Here is a 13,580-nt window from a genome sequence, read left to right as displayed (position 1 = left end):
CCCTGATTACTATATACCAAGATGGATTATGTTGTGGGCTGTTTCTAGACCTATCGCTAAACTATGACCTCATCAGTGATGATGACTTCATAAAAAATTATACAAATATCGTACCTGTGGAGTTCCCTAAAACTGATTTAAGTCGAAAGCAGACAACAGAAAGTACAGACATGTTACTAAGATAAAATTTACTTTTCAGGATACGGTAAGGATAGTTATGGATAACCTCATGGCACTCTGTTATTCTTGTTAATGATTTCACATATCACTTGCCAGCAGAAGATGGTTTAAATGGCTCTAAGCACTATGGGATTTAACACTGAGGTCATCAGTCCCCTAGACTTGGAACTACTTAAACCTAACTAACCTAAGGACACATCCATGCCCGAGGCAGGATTCGAATCTGCGACCGTAGCAGCCGCGTGGTTCCAGACTGAGGCTCACAGAACCGCTCGACCACAGCGGCCGGCCGCCAGTAGAAGAGCTAATATTTGTACGCAAATGGCAGTGGGCGCAATGAAGTTGATTTACGACAGAACTTCTCTGAGAGAACAGAAGAAGAACGAAGATGGTTCATAGGCTGCTGTACAAAGGTAAATGAGAAAACAAATCAGCATGGAAGAGCTTTAGAGATATAAGAGTAAGAGCCTGAAGCAACATAATCCAATGCTTAGGGAGTGTTGGGGAGTACCAACTTCCGAAGTATCAGATATATCTGGCATTTCTGCAGTGTTGAAGTGGCTTCCCTCAGTCTACACCCAGCGAGGACCGTTGCAAACAGACCGAAACACTGGATATTTTGAGTATTGCACCATATTAGTACATTAGAAGACGACATGGCGGTAAACCGAAAGCCTACGTTCTTACGTCTTACAGAAAGTTGCAAGGAATTTACTTTCATGGTAATAGAAGATGATAAAAAGATGCCAAACTACTGAAGAAAAGATTCACCAAATACTGTTATGTCTTAAGGATAGTTATGAAATACTGTAACACTGATATAGTTTTGAAAGTTTGGTGCGCAAATGTGCGTTGTGTGTTTCGCAACAGTGTCATGTTGCAAAACACGTATATTATATTGAAAATTGAACATTAAGAAGTGTGACCAGTAGGTAGTCACGTATGGAACATTTCTTAGGAAACAAAATATTTTTAATCTTGTGCAACTGTATACACACTGACAGATAAAAATTCGCTACATCAAAAAGGAGTTGTGCAACTCAAGCGAAAGATGTCAGTCACATGTCAGTCGCATAAGAGTGGCGTTAATGGCGCCACCGTAAGGACGAAAATCTGGTTTTCTTTAAATGCACACTCTAACAGTTGTGAACGTTCGTGGCCTTTGAGACTGGACGTGGTGAGTTGATGTTGGTCAGGAAAGCCTTTAAGGTGACAGAGACGCCTTTATCAACACCTCACTGAGTTTTAACGTGATCGTGTAACAGGGCTACGAGAAGCTGGATCTTCTTCTGCGACACTGCAGAAAGACTTGGCAGGAATGTAGCCGCTGTAAATGATTGCTGGCAGCGCTGGTCACGACAATGTAGGGTCGCAAGATGACAGGGATCTGGAAGACCACTTGGCATTACCGAGACTGAACTTCGTAGTGTTCGGCGTATGGTTTTGGCGCACGGTACTGCATCTGTAGCAGCAATCTGAGCGACAGTCTGCACAACAATGACACAACGAACTGTGATGGCAATGTCTTTGCTAGAAGAAGGCCAATGTAGGACCTGCAACCAACCTTTCACCGTGCTGGACACACTGTACCTACACCTGGAGTTATGGTTTCTGGTGCGATTTCGTATGACAGTAGGAACACTCTTGTGGTTATTCCATGCATCATGACTCCCAGTTTGTACAATAGTCTGGTGATTCGCTCCGTTGTGCTGCCTTTTATGTACAGCATTCCTGGGGGTATTTTACCAACAGGATAACGCCCACCCACATACCGCTGTTGTAACGTAACACAATATGCGGAGTGTCAACATGTGCCTTGGTCTGCTCGACCAGCATTTTTCTCTCAATGGGTGATCCCCTCGCCCTCCCACCGCCCTCCACCCTTACTGGCTCGATGACCTGAAACGATGAAAACAGAGACGTAGTGGCAGTAAAAACACATAGAATAACGTATCATTGTGTGAGGCAGCGGGTGGATTTATATGTTTGTTAATAATAATGTAGAATGTAATGTAACTGCAGAAACATTTCCCGGCCGTTTAACCATATGTGGGGCGGCGGGTGGAATTATTGTTGATATATGATGTTCCTATTATTTATGCTGCCTTTTTCCGTTCTCAACACTGGCTCTATAACTACAATATTGGCAACCAGAAAGTGATTAGCAAAACGTAAAGCCTGTAATTAGAATTCCTAGTGCCCACTTCATCAGAGAAATACACTTATAGCTACAGCTTATAGCTCTGAGGAATTAGGAGATTGCCTGGGATTCATAATCAAAAACGATCCTGTAAAAAACGTTCGCTATATTCTGAAAGTCACAGATAAAAAAAAAAAGAATCCACACAATCCAACTAACAGAGCAGTTCAGAGTCTAATGCCCTGATACAACTATAACTGTTCAAATTAAATATAGAAGTGAATGCTCGCCATAATTTGATGATAATGTTCATCAAACGCTACGCTAAATAATGGTAGAATGTCTGTCCCACGACGGCACGTGAAAATACGGCATACGAGAACTGAAGATAGATCATTAAAGTCATCCCAGTATTAACACTTCACTCGAAAATGATTTCATGGTTACACGTATCCCGAGAACATTAATACGGCATCCGAGGCTGTTTATAGCAATGATACAGACGCGACGCGACTCCCGGCATAGGTGGTGTGCTATTCAGCGTCTGGAGAGAACTGGGGCTTTCCTTCCTCGCGCAGCGTTCTTGTATATAAAGCCGCGGTGCGGACGGCTAAGGGAACGCCTGATCAAATCGGCTCTCCCGACTAGCCGCTGGGCTAGTAATGCACCACTTTAAGTCATTGAATAAATCATCGCTTCCTTTGCTGATGGCCGATGTAGCTCTCAAGTTAAATGTGCATTCAGCGCACAGGTAAGTAATCATAACAACAGTCTCACGTGGCTAAGTAAAATATTTTGGGCGAGAGAATTAATTCAATTACACTACACGCAGTAGACGAGCTCTGAACTTGCCCTTTGGAGATACGCTATCGCTATAGTTTTACAGTTATTCAATTGAAACTTCTCACATCTTTATGATTATAGTGTATCTCCATTCTGATTAAATTTAAACATCCTAGCCTTATTTATTAGCCTACTTAATCTATCTGGCTTCCTTGATTTTTAAGACAAAAACCAGAAAATCATGAATTTCAACTAAAATCTTAATTTGTGATATCCAGAAGACTGTTTCTACTAAATTATTATGAAAAAGGAATCTAAATATAAATTTTTAAGTCTCTAGCTCTTTTCTGTTGCGCCAATGATTTTTACAGAAAAACGTCCAAATTTTGAAAATGATTTAAGTTATTGAACTGATATTTAACACATATTGATTTAGTATTACTCCTGACATGCTAGAACCGTTTCAGGTTATTTACTTGATTTTTAAAGTATTGCGCAACATTTATGACGTCAGAGCTAGGCAGGCACACAATGGAATGACTCATGAGAATTTTATAAGGCGTGAGTAGGCTGCTTCACTACAATAGGTATTACAGAACAAAGTGGTAGATATCCATGATGCGAATAATTTACGTATTACTCTGTTTTATAGGGAAAATTTGGTATTAGCAATGTTTTGAACTCTTTCACTAATATACCTAACAATAATACATTATTTATTTCTGCAACCAATCCACTGAAGATTATTCTATGTAGCATAGTTTACTGGTACAGGGATTTGGAAGGCCGTTATTATGACAATCAGTAGTCGGGAAGAAAAATCTCAACAGCCAAAAATAACTAATGTTGAGTAGCCGCGCGGTCTTGGGCGCCTTGCCATGGTCCGCGCGGCTCTCCCCGTCTTAGGTTCGAGTCTTCCCTCGGGCATGTGTGTGTGTGTGTGTGTGTGTGTTATCTTTAGCATAAGTTAGTTTGAAAAAAAAAATTGTTCAAATGTCTCTGAGCACTATGGGACTTAACTGCTTTGGTCATCAGTCCCCTAGAACTTAGAACTACTTAAACCTAACTAACCTAAGGACATCACACACATCCATACCCGAGGCAGGATTCGAACCTGTGACCATAGCAGTCTCGCGGTTCCAGACTGTAGCGCCTAGAATCGCTCGGCCACTCCGTCCGGCGCAAAGGGATGCCCAGACCGTCATTCATGGTTGTCAGGCTGCCCAGATTGGTATCCTGCCGCTGTCCAGGGAATCTCCAGACACGTCTGCGCTTATCATCGGGGCTCTGTAGACAGTTATACAGTGTGTTAACTGTAAGACGGCAGAGTTGTTGGGGGGGGGGGGGGTGCGGGGAGAGGAGGAAGAAAGCATTGGCTGGCGAGGGGAGGGGAGTGGACCCTTTTTGGGGGGGGGGGGGTACAAGGCACACCTACCAGTTGCAGTGCTGGCACTATAATTTGCGCGTCATGCTTTCACGAAAGCAGACGAAAGGCTTCTTCTAACCGTAGGCCTACCGGTAGGGGTTGTTGGCGGCTCCCGAGATGGGCCAGCAACTGCCTCTTCACTCATTTTGATAATGTTTAGCAGAACTGCACAATAAAAACACCCAGAACAGTACAGCGCAAAACAATAACGAAGCAGACGACTACCTTGTACAACACAGTAATGTTGGCAGCAGTCTAAACTGCGTGCCTACCGAAGCCTCCCGGCGTTTACCGACTCCTACCGATTCAGGACTAGGGAGAGGTCTGCCATCTAAAAGTTTACATACTGTACTCCCGTTAATGAGATTCCAGGTCGATAGTGTCTGGAAACATCCTGGACAGCGGTCACACACCAACATGAGCCTCGCCCACCATACGGTGCGACAACCAAGAGTGATGGTTTAGGGTGCTACTTCTTTTCACAGCAGGGCGCCATTGGTTTTCATCGGCGGCACCCTTATAGTATAGCGGTACGTCGACGATATTCTGTGTTTCCCCTCATGCCAAGCCATCCTAGGATTACATTTCTGCAAGACAATGCCCGCCCAAACACGGCCAGGGTTTATACTGCTTGTCTTCGTGCATGCCACACCCTAACTTTGACAGAAAGTTCTCCGGATCTCTCTCCAGCTAAGAACGTTTGGTGAACTGTGGGCAGGGCTCTACAACCAGCTCCGATTTTGACGATCTAACGCTTCAATTGGGCAGAATTTTCACGATGTCTCTCAGGACTATGCTACAAATGTAGCACCATTCTTATCCGTCATCTGTGAGAGATCACTGGAACGGCGGAAAGTTCCACGGGACTAGAAGAAGGCCCAGGTCGTAGTGGACTATAAAAAGGGTAGAAAATCGGAAGCACATAATTACCGGCCAATTTCACTGACATCGATTTGTTGTAGAATAATTGAACATATTTTGCGTTCGGATATAATGACCTTTCTAGACTCTGAGAAGCTCATCTGCAGAAACCAGCACGGTTTTAGGAAACTGCGCTCATGCGAGACACAGCTGGCCCTCTTTGTGCATATACAACGGACTCTACATACCGGCTCCCAGGTTGATGTCATATTTCTCGACTTTCGAAAGGCGTTCTACTCGGTTCCGCACTGTCGCTTGCTAAAAAAAAGTGCGCGCATACGGTCTATCCAATGACATATGCGGTTGGATAGAAAGTTTTCTAACAGACAGGAAGAAGTATGTCGTCCTGAACGGGGTAACTTCAACATAAACAAGAGTAACTTCGGTCGTGCCCCAGGGCAGCGTAATAGGTCCTCTGCTTTTTACGATTTAGATAAACGATCTGGTTTATGGTATTGACAGCGGCCTTAGACTGTTTGCTGATGATGCTGTAGCTTACAGGAAAGTAGTATCACAGGAAAGTTGTGAACAAAATAAATGCGTGGTGTAATGACTGGCACTTATCTCCAAATATTAGTAAGTGTAATCTATTCCGTATAACAAAGCGAAAATCGGTAACATGAGCCAAGTATCTGGGTGTGACTATTCGAAATGATCTCAAATGGAATGATTAGATTACACAAGTAACGGGTAAGGCGAACTCTAAATTGCGGTTTATTGGTATAAACCTGAAGCGATGCAGTCCTTCAACAAAGGAAATAGCTTACAATACGTTAGTTCGTCCAGTCTTAGAGTATTGTTCGTCTGTATGGGACCCTTACCAGTAGGATTTGATTCAAGAGATTGAGAAGATCCAAAGAAGAGCGGCAAGATTCGTGACTGGTATATTTAGCCTTCGCGAGAGCGTTACAAGTCTCATAGAAAGTTTGAAGTGGGACACACTTGCAGATAAACGAGGCGCTAAACAGAAGGGGCTGCTCTCTAAATTCCGAAATCCAATCTTCACCGAGGACGTAGAGCATATATTATTACCACCAACCTTCAAATAGCGTAATGATCATCATTCAAAGATGAGGGAAATAAGAGCTCGTACTGAGGCGTTCAGACAGTCGTTTCTCCGTCGCGCGATCCGAGAGTGGAACAGAGGGGGGGGGGGGGGGGGGAATATGACTTTGGCGCGAATTGTGCCCTCCGCCACACACCGCTTGGTGGCTAGCGGAGTATATATGTAGATGAAGACCACTAATAACTCTAACAATCAGTTCCAAGCTGTAAAGGGGCCGGAGGGGGACCAACGTGTTATTGTTGGAATTGTGAAGCTCTCTTGAGGAAATCATCCAACTTTTCTAAGATTGGAATCATTTGTTTTCCTGTAAATTTACTTCACATCCACTGATTTCCGTCTCATCCGAATAATTTCTTCGTTGTGCATGTTTTCTCTTTTCCTTGTTTCTCTTTTTTTGCTGAAATGTTATGATAAAGGAATCATATCAACTTGTGGATGTGCATCGTGTGGCGGTGGTGGCAAGGGGGGGCGGGGCTGAGGACAGGAAACTCTGATACTGCTTAATGGAGTCACATACACGCTCGTGATGTAACAGCATGGGGGAGATTGTAATTTGCGTTTGTAAGTACATAGTCGATTAGCGCAAGTGATAGATGACGTACCCTGATATGCAATTATCAGATTTGTTTGTCATGCACATACAAGCAAATTAAAACTGATTGGAAGCTAAAGTCTATATCGGGCCAAAACCTCACATAGGAGAGAAACGACGAATATCTTTTTAAAAGTATACTCGATCCGTTTCGCCGAGTCCGCAGCTCGTGGTCGTGCGGTAGCGTTCTCGCTTCCCGCGCCCGGCTTCCCGGGTTCGATTCCCGGCGGGGTTAGGGATTTTCTCTGCCTCGTGATGACTGGGTTTTGTGTGATGTCCTTAGGTTAATTAGGTTTAGGTAGTTCTAAGATCTGGGGGGACTGATGATCATAGATGTTAAGTCCCACAGTGCTCAGAGCCATTTTTTTTCTTTTCGCCAAATGATTTTAATTACTAGTCCGCCCCATGTGGCGTCGAATGCAATAAGTACTTGCCCTCGGGGGCCGAACTTCCCCGAATGTGGTACTCCCGGCTCACAATGACGTACGCTCATTTCCATTTTTTGATTACAAGAGCAATTGCTCCGTATTCTGTCCGCACACAGCACAGCTACATGACATCAGGTTCATTCTACAATAATTCTACATCTGTAATAACTGTTTTTATGGTAGTATTTCTATCATTAAGTTGTGGTGGAAGGAAATAAATATCACTTTCCATAATATCAGAAAGGTGAAGTGACTGTTTTGGGATAATTCACTTATTTTCCGACGTCCTTTATGAGTGGCAGGCAATTAAGATAGGAAGTTCAGATTGTGAACAACACGTAATCTGAAACGTAACATGCTTTCGTTACGATTATATGTAGTAACAGTAACACAGCCGTTGAAGTTACTGGTTTATTCATATGTTACCTGTGTTCGGTTTTACAATACCTCAGATGATAAGTTTTGTGGACGCCGATCGTTTCTGGACCTTCAGTTAGTCTGGTGACGACTCATTTTATCAACGCGATCTCTGAGAATAATGGAAAAACAAGCAAAGTATTGTAATACCGATACCGATCGCATATAAAGAAACAGTAAATACAGCTGATGATATTACTGATACGTCGTGTGAGATATAATAGCCCAGTGTCCACATGTAGACGAATGTACGAAGATGTTCACAATTTGGAACGAGTAATCCTACGAAAAAGTAATATTTTATAGTCATGAATTTAACAATGCGTTGCGGCTTTTGACCACTGGATCACCAATATTGTTGGCACGATCCACTAAGAAGAAAGTACGTACGCGTTCGCGTCAAGTCTTTAAAAAAATTCTTGTAGGTTTATCTTGAAAGGTTGCTTCCACTTTCTGCTACATTGCATTCAGGAAAACATTAACCTCCATTATCTGATCACTGCGAAGTGCAAAACTGGAATTTCATATTTAGTTTTAATGATCAGAAAGTGTATACGGTAGTTACTAGAGGCAGTTGTGGACACGAGCTGTTCATAATAGGGTGTTCCGTGCCCCAAATCACTCGTTGATCTGTGTGTCGTAGATCATCGATAAATCTGTCCTTAAAAGTTTGAAAGGGTGTTGGCTGTTTACCGTGGGGCCTTTCGTGGTAAAAGGGCGTTTGGTAAATGAAGGGTTTTGGTACGTCGAATTGAGTTGCACTGCTGTGGCTGATTAATGTACTCCACTTTAGGGCGAACAGCACCAATGACAGAAATTTATTAACTGCAACATTCTGGGCAAGTTTTGCGCGCTGGACCGTTGGCACACGAATCACGCTGTCGGACGTCAGCGCTATGCGTACTGAGTTCAACGTGCTGCTGAACGCTCAGAAACGATGCGACTTGAGCGCACGGTTCGTGTGCCTTAAGGCGATTAGGCTATCGCCGCTGTGCCTGGCATGCAAATTGTGGTGTCACCGCCAGACACCACACTGGATAGGTGGTAGCCTTTAAATCGGCCGCGGTCCGTTAGTATACGTCGGACCCGCGTGTCGCCACTATCAGTGATTGCAGACCGAGCGCCGCCACATGGCAGGTCTAGAGAGCCTTCCTAGCACTCGCCCCAGTGGTACAACCGACTTTTCTAGCGATGGTTCTCTGACAAAATACGCTCTCATTTGCCGAGTTGATAGTTATCATAGCCTTCAGATACGTCATTTGCTACGACCAAGCAAGGCGCCATTATCAGTTACTATTGATGCTGTAAAACATGTACCGTCAAGAGCGACGTTCACCACCAGCTACGTCAGTTTTTTCTACAGTCTAATTTCCTTGTCCTGTTCCAGACCTCACGCCAGCCTGCGTGAGCTAAAACGCGTGCCTTTCGGCTTCCTCTCAAAACCGGTGTTGGCTTTCCTGCAACCCACAACACAAATCACGCTGTTTACAAAGTGGGCGGACGTAAAATTTCTGCCTCAACTCTATGAAAACGCACATTTCCTCCATTGTCTATATGGCAGTCGTGTTTTCCTGTCTGTAGTGTATATAAAAAATTCAATATCCTTGGACATGTTATGAGGCAGTTTTAAATAGAAGTTATCCATTGAGTTACACACCCATATCACTGATGTCGATCAGCAGAAGGACTTTGGAACGAATACTCTGTTCGAACATGATGAATTACCTCGATGAGAACGGTTTATTGACAAGGAGCCAACAAGGCTGCAGAAAGTATCGTTACTGGAAAACACCACTAACTGTTTATTCACACGAAGTTATGTGTTATCGACAGTGAATCTCAAATTTACTACATATTTTTAGATTTCTAGAAGACTGTTAACATCATTTTTCGCAAATGACTTCTCATCAAATTTCATACATACGGAATCTCGTCTGCTCACGGATTCGTAATTTTCTTTCAGGAAGGACACAATTCGAAGCAACTGAGGAAAAGTCATCGAATAAACGGAAGTGACATCTGGCATTTCCCAGGAAAGGCCCTCTGCTGTTTCTGACCTTCGTACAGGACTTAGGAAACAATCTCTGCAGCGCTCTTAGATTGTTTGTTATTTACGGCCTCGTAAGGTCAAAAGATTATGAAAACCAATTACAAAATGATTTAGGCAAGAGATAGAAACATGCGCATTGTTTTAAAATGAGGCCGCATTCATTGTCAATACGTCCCAGAGATGGCAGCACCGTACGGCATATGGAACTTTACCGCCATCGGCGAGAATGAGAACTGTTTTAAATACTTAAAATGGCGACGTTTTCCTTACTTGAACAGCGTGATATCATTCGTTTTCTGAATTTGCGTGGTGTGAAACCAATTGAAATTCATCGACAGTTGAAGGAGACATGTGGTGATGGAGTTATGGATATGTCGAAAGTGCGTTCGTGGGTGCGACAGTTTAATGAATGCAGAACATCGTGTGACAACAAACCGAAACAACATTGTTTTGGGGGATCGCCGAATGACTGTTGAACAGATCGCCTACAGGGTTGGCATTTCTGTGGGTTCTGTGCACACAATCCTGCATGACTACCTGAAAATGCGAAAAGTGTCATCCAGGTGGGTGCCACAAATGCTGATGGACGACCACATGGCTGCCCGTGTGGCATGTTGCCAAGCAATGTTGACGCGCAACGACAGCATGAATGGGACTTTCTTTTCGTCGGATGTGACAATGGATGACACGTGGATGCCATTTTTCAATCCAGAAACAAAGCGCCAGTCAGCTCAATGGAAGCACACAGATTCACCGCCACCAAAAAAATTTCGGGTAACCGCCAGTGCTGAAAAAGTGATGGTGTCCATGTTGTGGGACAGCGAGGGCGTAATTCTTACCCATTGAGTTCCAAAGGGCACTACGGTAACAGGTGCATCCTACGAAAATGTTTTGAAGAACAAATTCCTTCCTGCACTGCAACAAAGATGTCCGGGAAGGGCTGCGCGTGTGCTGTTTCACCAAGACGGCGCACCCGCACATCGAGCTAACGTTACGCAACAGTTTCTTCGTGATAACAACTTTGAAGTGATTCCTCATGCTCCCTAGTCACTTGACCTGGCTCCTAGTGACTTTTGGCTTTTTCCAACAATGAAAGACACTCTCCGTGGCCGCACATTCACCAGCCGTGCTGCTATTGCCTCAGCGATTTTCCAGTGGTCAAAACAGACTCCTAAAGAAGCCTTCGTCGCTGCCATGGAATCATGGCGTCAGCGTTGTGAAAAATGTGTACGTCTGCAGGGCGATTACGTCGAGAAGTAAGGCCAGTTTCATCGATTTTGGGTGAGTAGTTAATTAGAAAAAAAATCGGAGGCCTTAGAATTTGAATGCACCTCGTATTGTGGGGTAGGCAAACCAAAGACTTCGTTTTATTGGCAGAACAATTGGGAGATGCAACAGGTTTATTAAAGGAACTGTATACACTACGCTTGTCCGTCCTCTTATGGAGTATTGTTTCGAGGTGTGGAATCCACATCAGATAGGATGGGGATACCAAAAAAGTTAAATAAAGGGCAGCTCTTTTTGTATTATCATGAAACAGAGGAGAGAATGGCAGTCACTAATACTAAGGTGATTTTCGTTCCCGCAGGATCTTCTCATGAAAATTTAATCATCAACTTTCGCCTCTGAATGCAAAAGTATACATTGGGAGAAATTATCTGTGTAATCACATAAGAAATATCGGACATCGCTCGGAAATATTTAAGTATTCGTTCTTTCTGCACGCTGTCCGAGAGTGCAACGGAAGAGAAAGAGTAAGAAGACGGTTCGATGAACACTGTGACAGGCACTTAATTGTTAATTTGCAGAGTAGTCATGTAGATATAGACATAGATGTAAAATACAATAAGTACTAGAACCAAAAAGGGGAAAAATGAGAGTGATCCGATGAACATGAGCATAAGACAAGCGTGTAGTCTCTCATCACTCTTGTGGAATCTGTAATAAAAAAAAAAACAGGTTGAATGAAAAGTAAGGTTTAAAATTGGGATTAAAATACGATGTGAAAGGATATTAATGATGAGATCCGCTGATTACGTCGCTATCCTCAGTGAAATGGAGGAAGAACTGCAAGACCTGTTGTATGGAATGGACAGTCAAAGAAGCACTGAATATGAACTGAGAGTAAACGGAAGAAAGGCGAAAATTATGAGGAGTATCAGAAATAGCCTGAGCAATAAACGACGTCAAAATAGAATACTACGGAGAAGACCAAGTGAAGGAATTCTGCTGCGTTGGAAGCAAAATATACGTGACAGGCGGAGCAAGAGCGATATAAAAAAGAAAAAACTAGCACAAGCGGAGAAGTACGGAATCGAAGCGTTTGAGCTGCGGTGCTGCAGAAGGATTTTGGAAATTAGACAGAATTATAAAAAATGGGGAAGATCGGCAGAAACGGCGAAGAAAATTATACATAGAAAACATTAAACAGAAGAAGGAGCAGAGTGACTGGATATTTGTTAAGACTTCAAAGAACAACTTTCGTGGTACTATAGAGTACAAAAGGTGAAGAAAGAGACTGGATTCGTCTAACAAATAAGTGAAGACGTTGGGTCCAAGTGGTGGTCTAACACGAAGAGATTGGCGCAGGGGAGGAACTCGTGGCGGGCTGCAACAACCTGTCAGGAGACTGAACAAAATTATAGCCGTTGTCAGAATCCAAGCTACAGTTTTAAAGCAATATCACCACAGATTCGCAATGAAAATGTACGCGGGCACAGCCTGATTTGCTTCCTACCGTCTTAGTTAAACTGATGTACTCTGCATCACATGTATTCGCTATTGCCAATATGGACAACCATGAGCAGTACGTATAACTGAATGTCGAGAACGAAAATTTGTGTCAGACAGGGATTCCAACTCAGATACCCCGAATGTCGAGATCGATAGCCTTTCCATTACGCTGTCCGGACACAACTTACGGCCAGACCCAAACTTCGATATGTCATCAACCATGTCTCTACAACCTGCACTCCGACATTCATTACGTATATTCCCGTATAGGCAAGATATTTTAATTGAAAGTAACTTGCCCGACGTCCGCGGAAAAATATGATATTGCAGTGGCTGTGTTGTTCAAACGTTTGATGCAATTTTGCTTCGGAGATGCATGCATGTCCGAAGGAACAGACACTGCGGCGACTACATTCGTTTTGTAATACATAAAATGTGTCCGTAGTTGAGAATGTTGGTAACCATCATGTATATTATGCAATGAGGACTTCGAAGATTTGTGCTGGAGCGGTTCTCGAACCCGGATTTCTTACTTATAGCGAGCGGTCGCCATCGCATCAGGCTCTTTCACCACTTCTCGGAACAACACACGTACTAAAGCATCGTGTGGTGTACACTACTTAATGTGAGAGACATCCTATTGACGTAAGACATTCCGTTTATCTTCGTTCACGTAAATGGTTTTCCGGTTTCCTCCAGACTGTACGAGACAGTCATACACGGAAAGTGTGGCACGCGACAAGGCCTGCTTCCACAGAGCTGCAAAATAGTCATGGTCAGGCCCCACAGAGCGCTCACACACTAAGGATTATGTCACGCTTGCGTCTGACGTCACACAAGTAGT

The sequence above is a fragment of the Schistocerca cancellata genome, chromosome 1, assembly GCF_023864275.1.
Source record: "Schistocerca cancellata isolate TAMUIC-IGC-003103 chromosome 1, iqSchCanc2.1, whole genome shotgun sequence".
Lineage (NCBI taxonomy): Eukaryota > Metazoa > Arthropoda > Insecta > Orthoptera > Acrididae > Schistocerca > Schistocerca cancellata.
Note: the sequence above shows the minus strand (reverse complement) of the source record.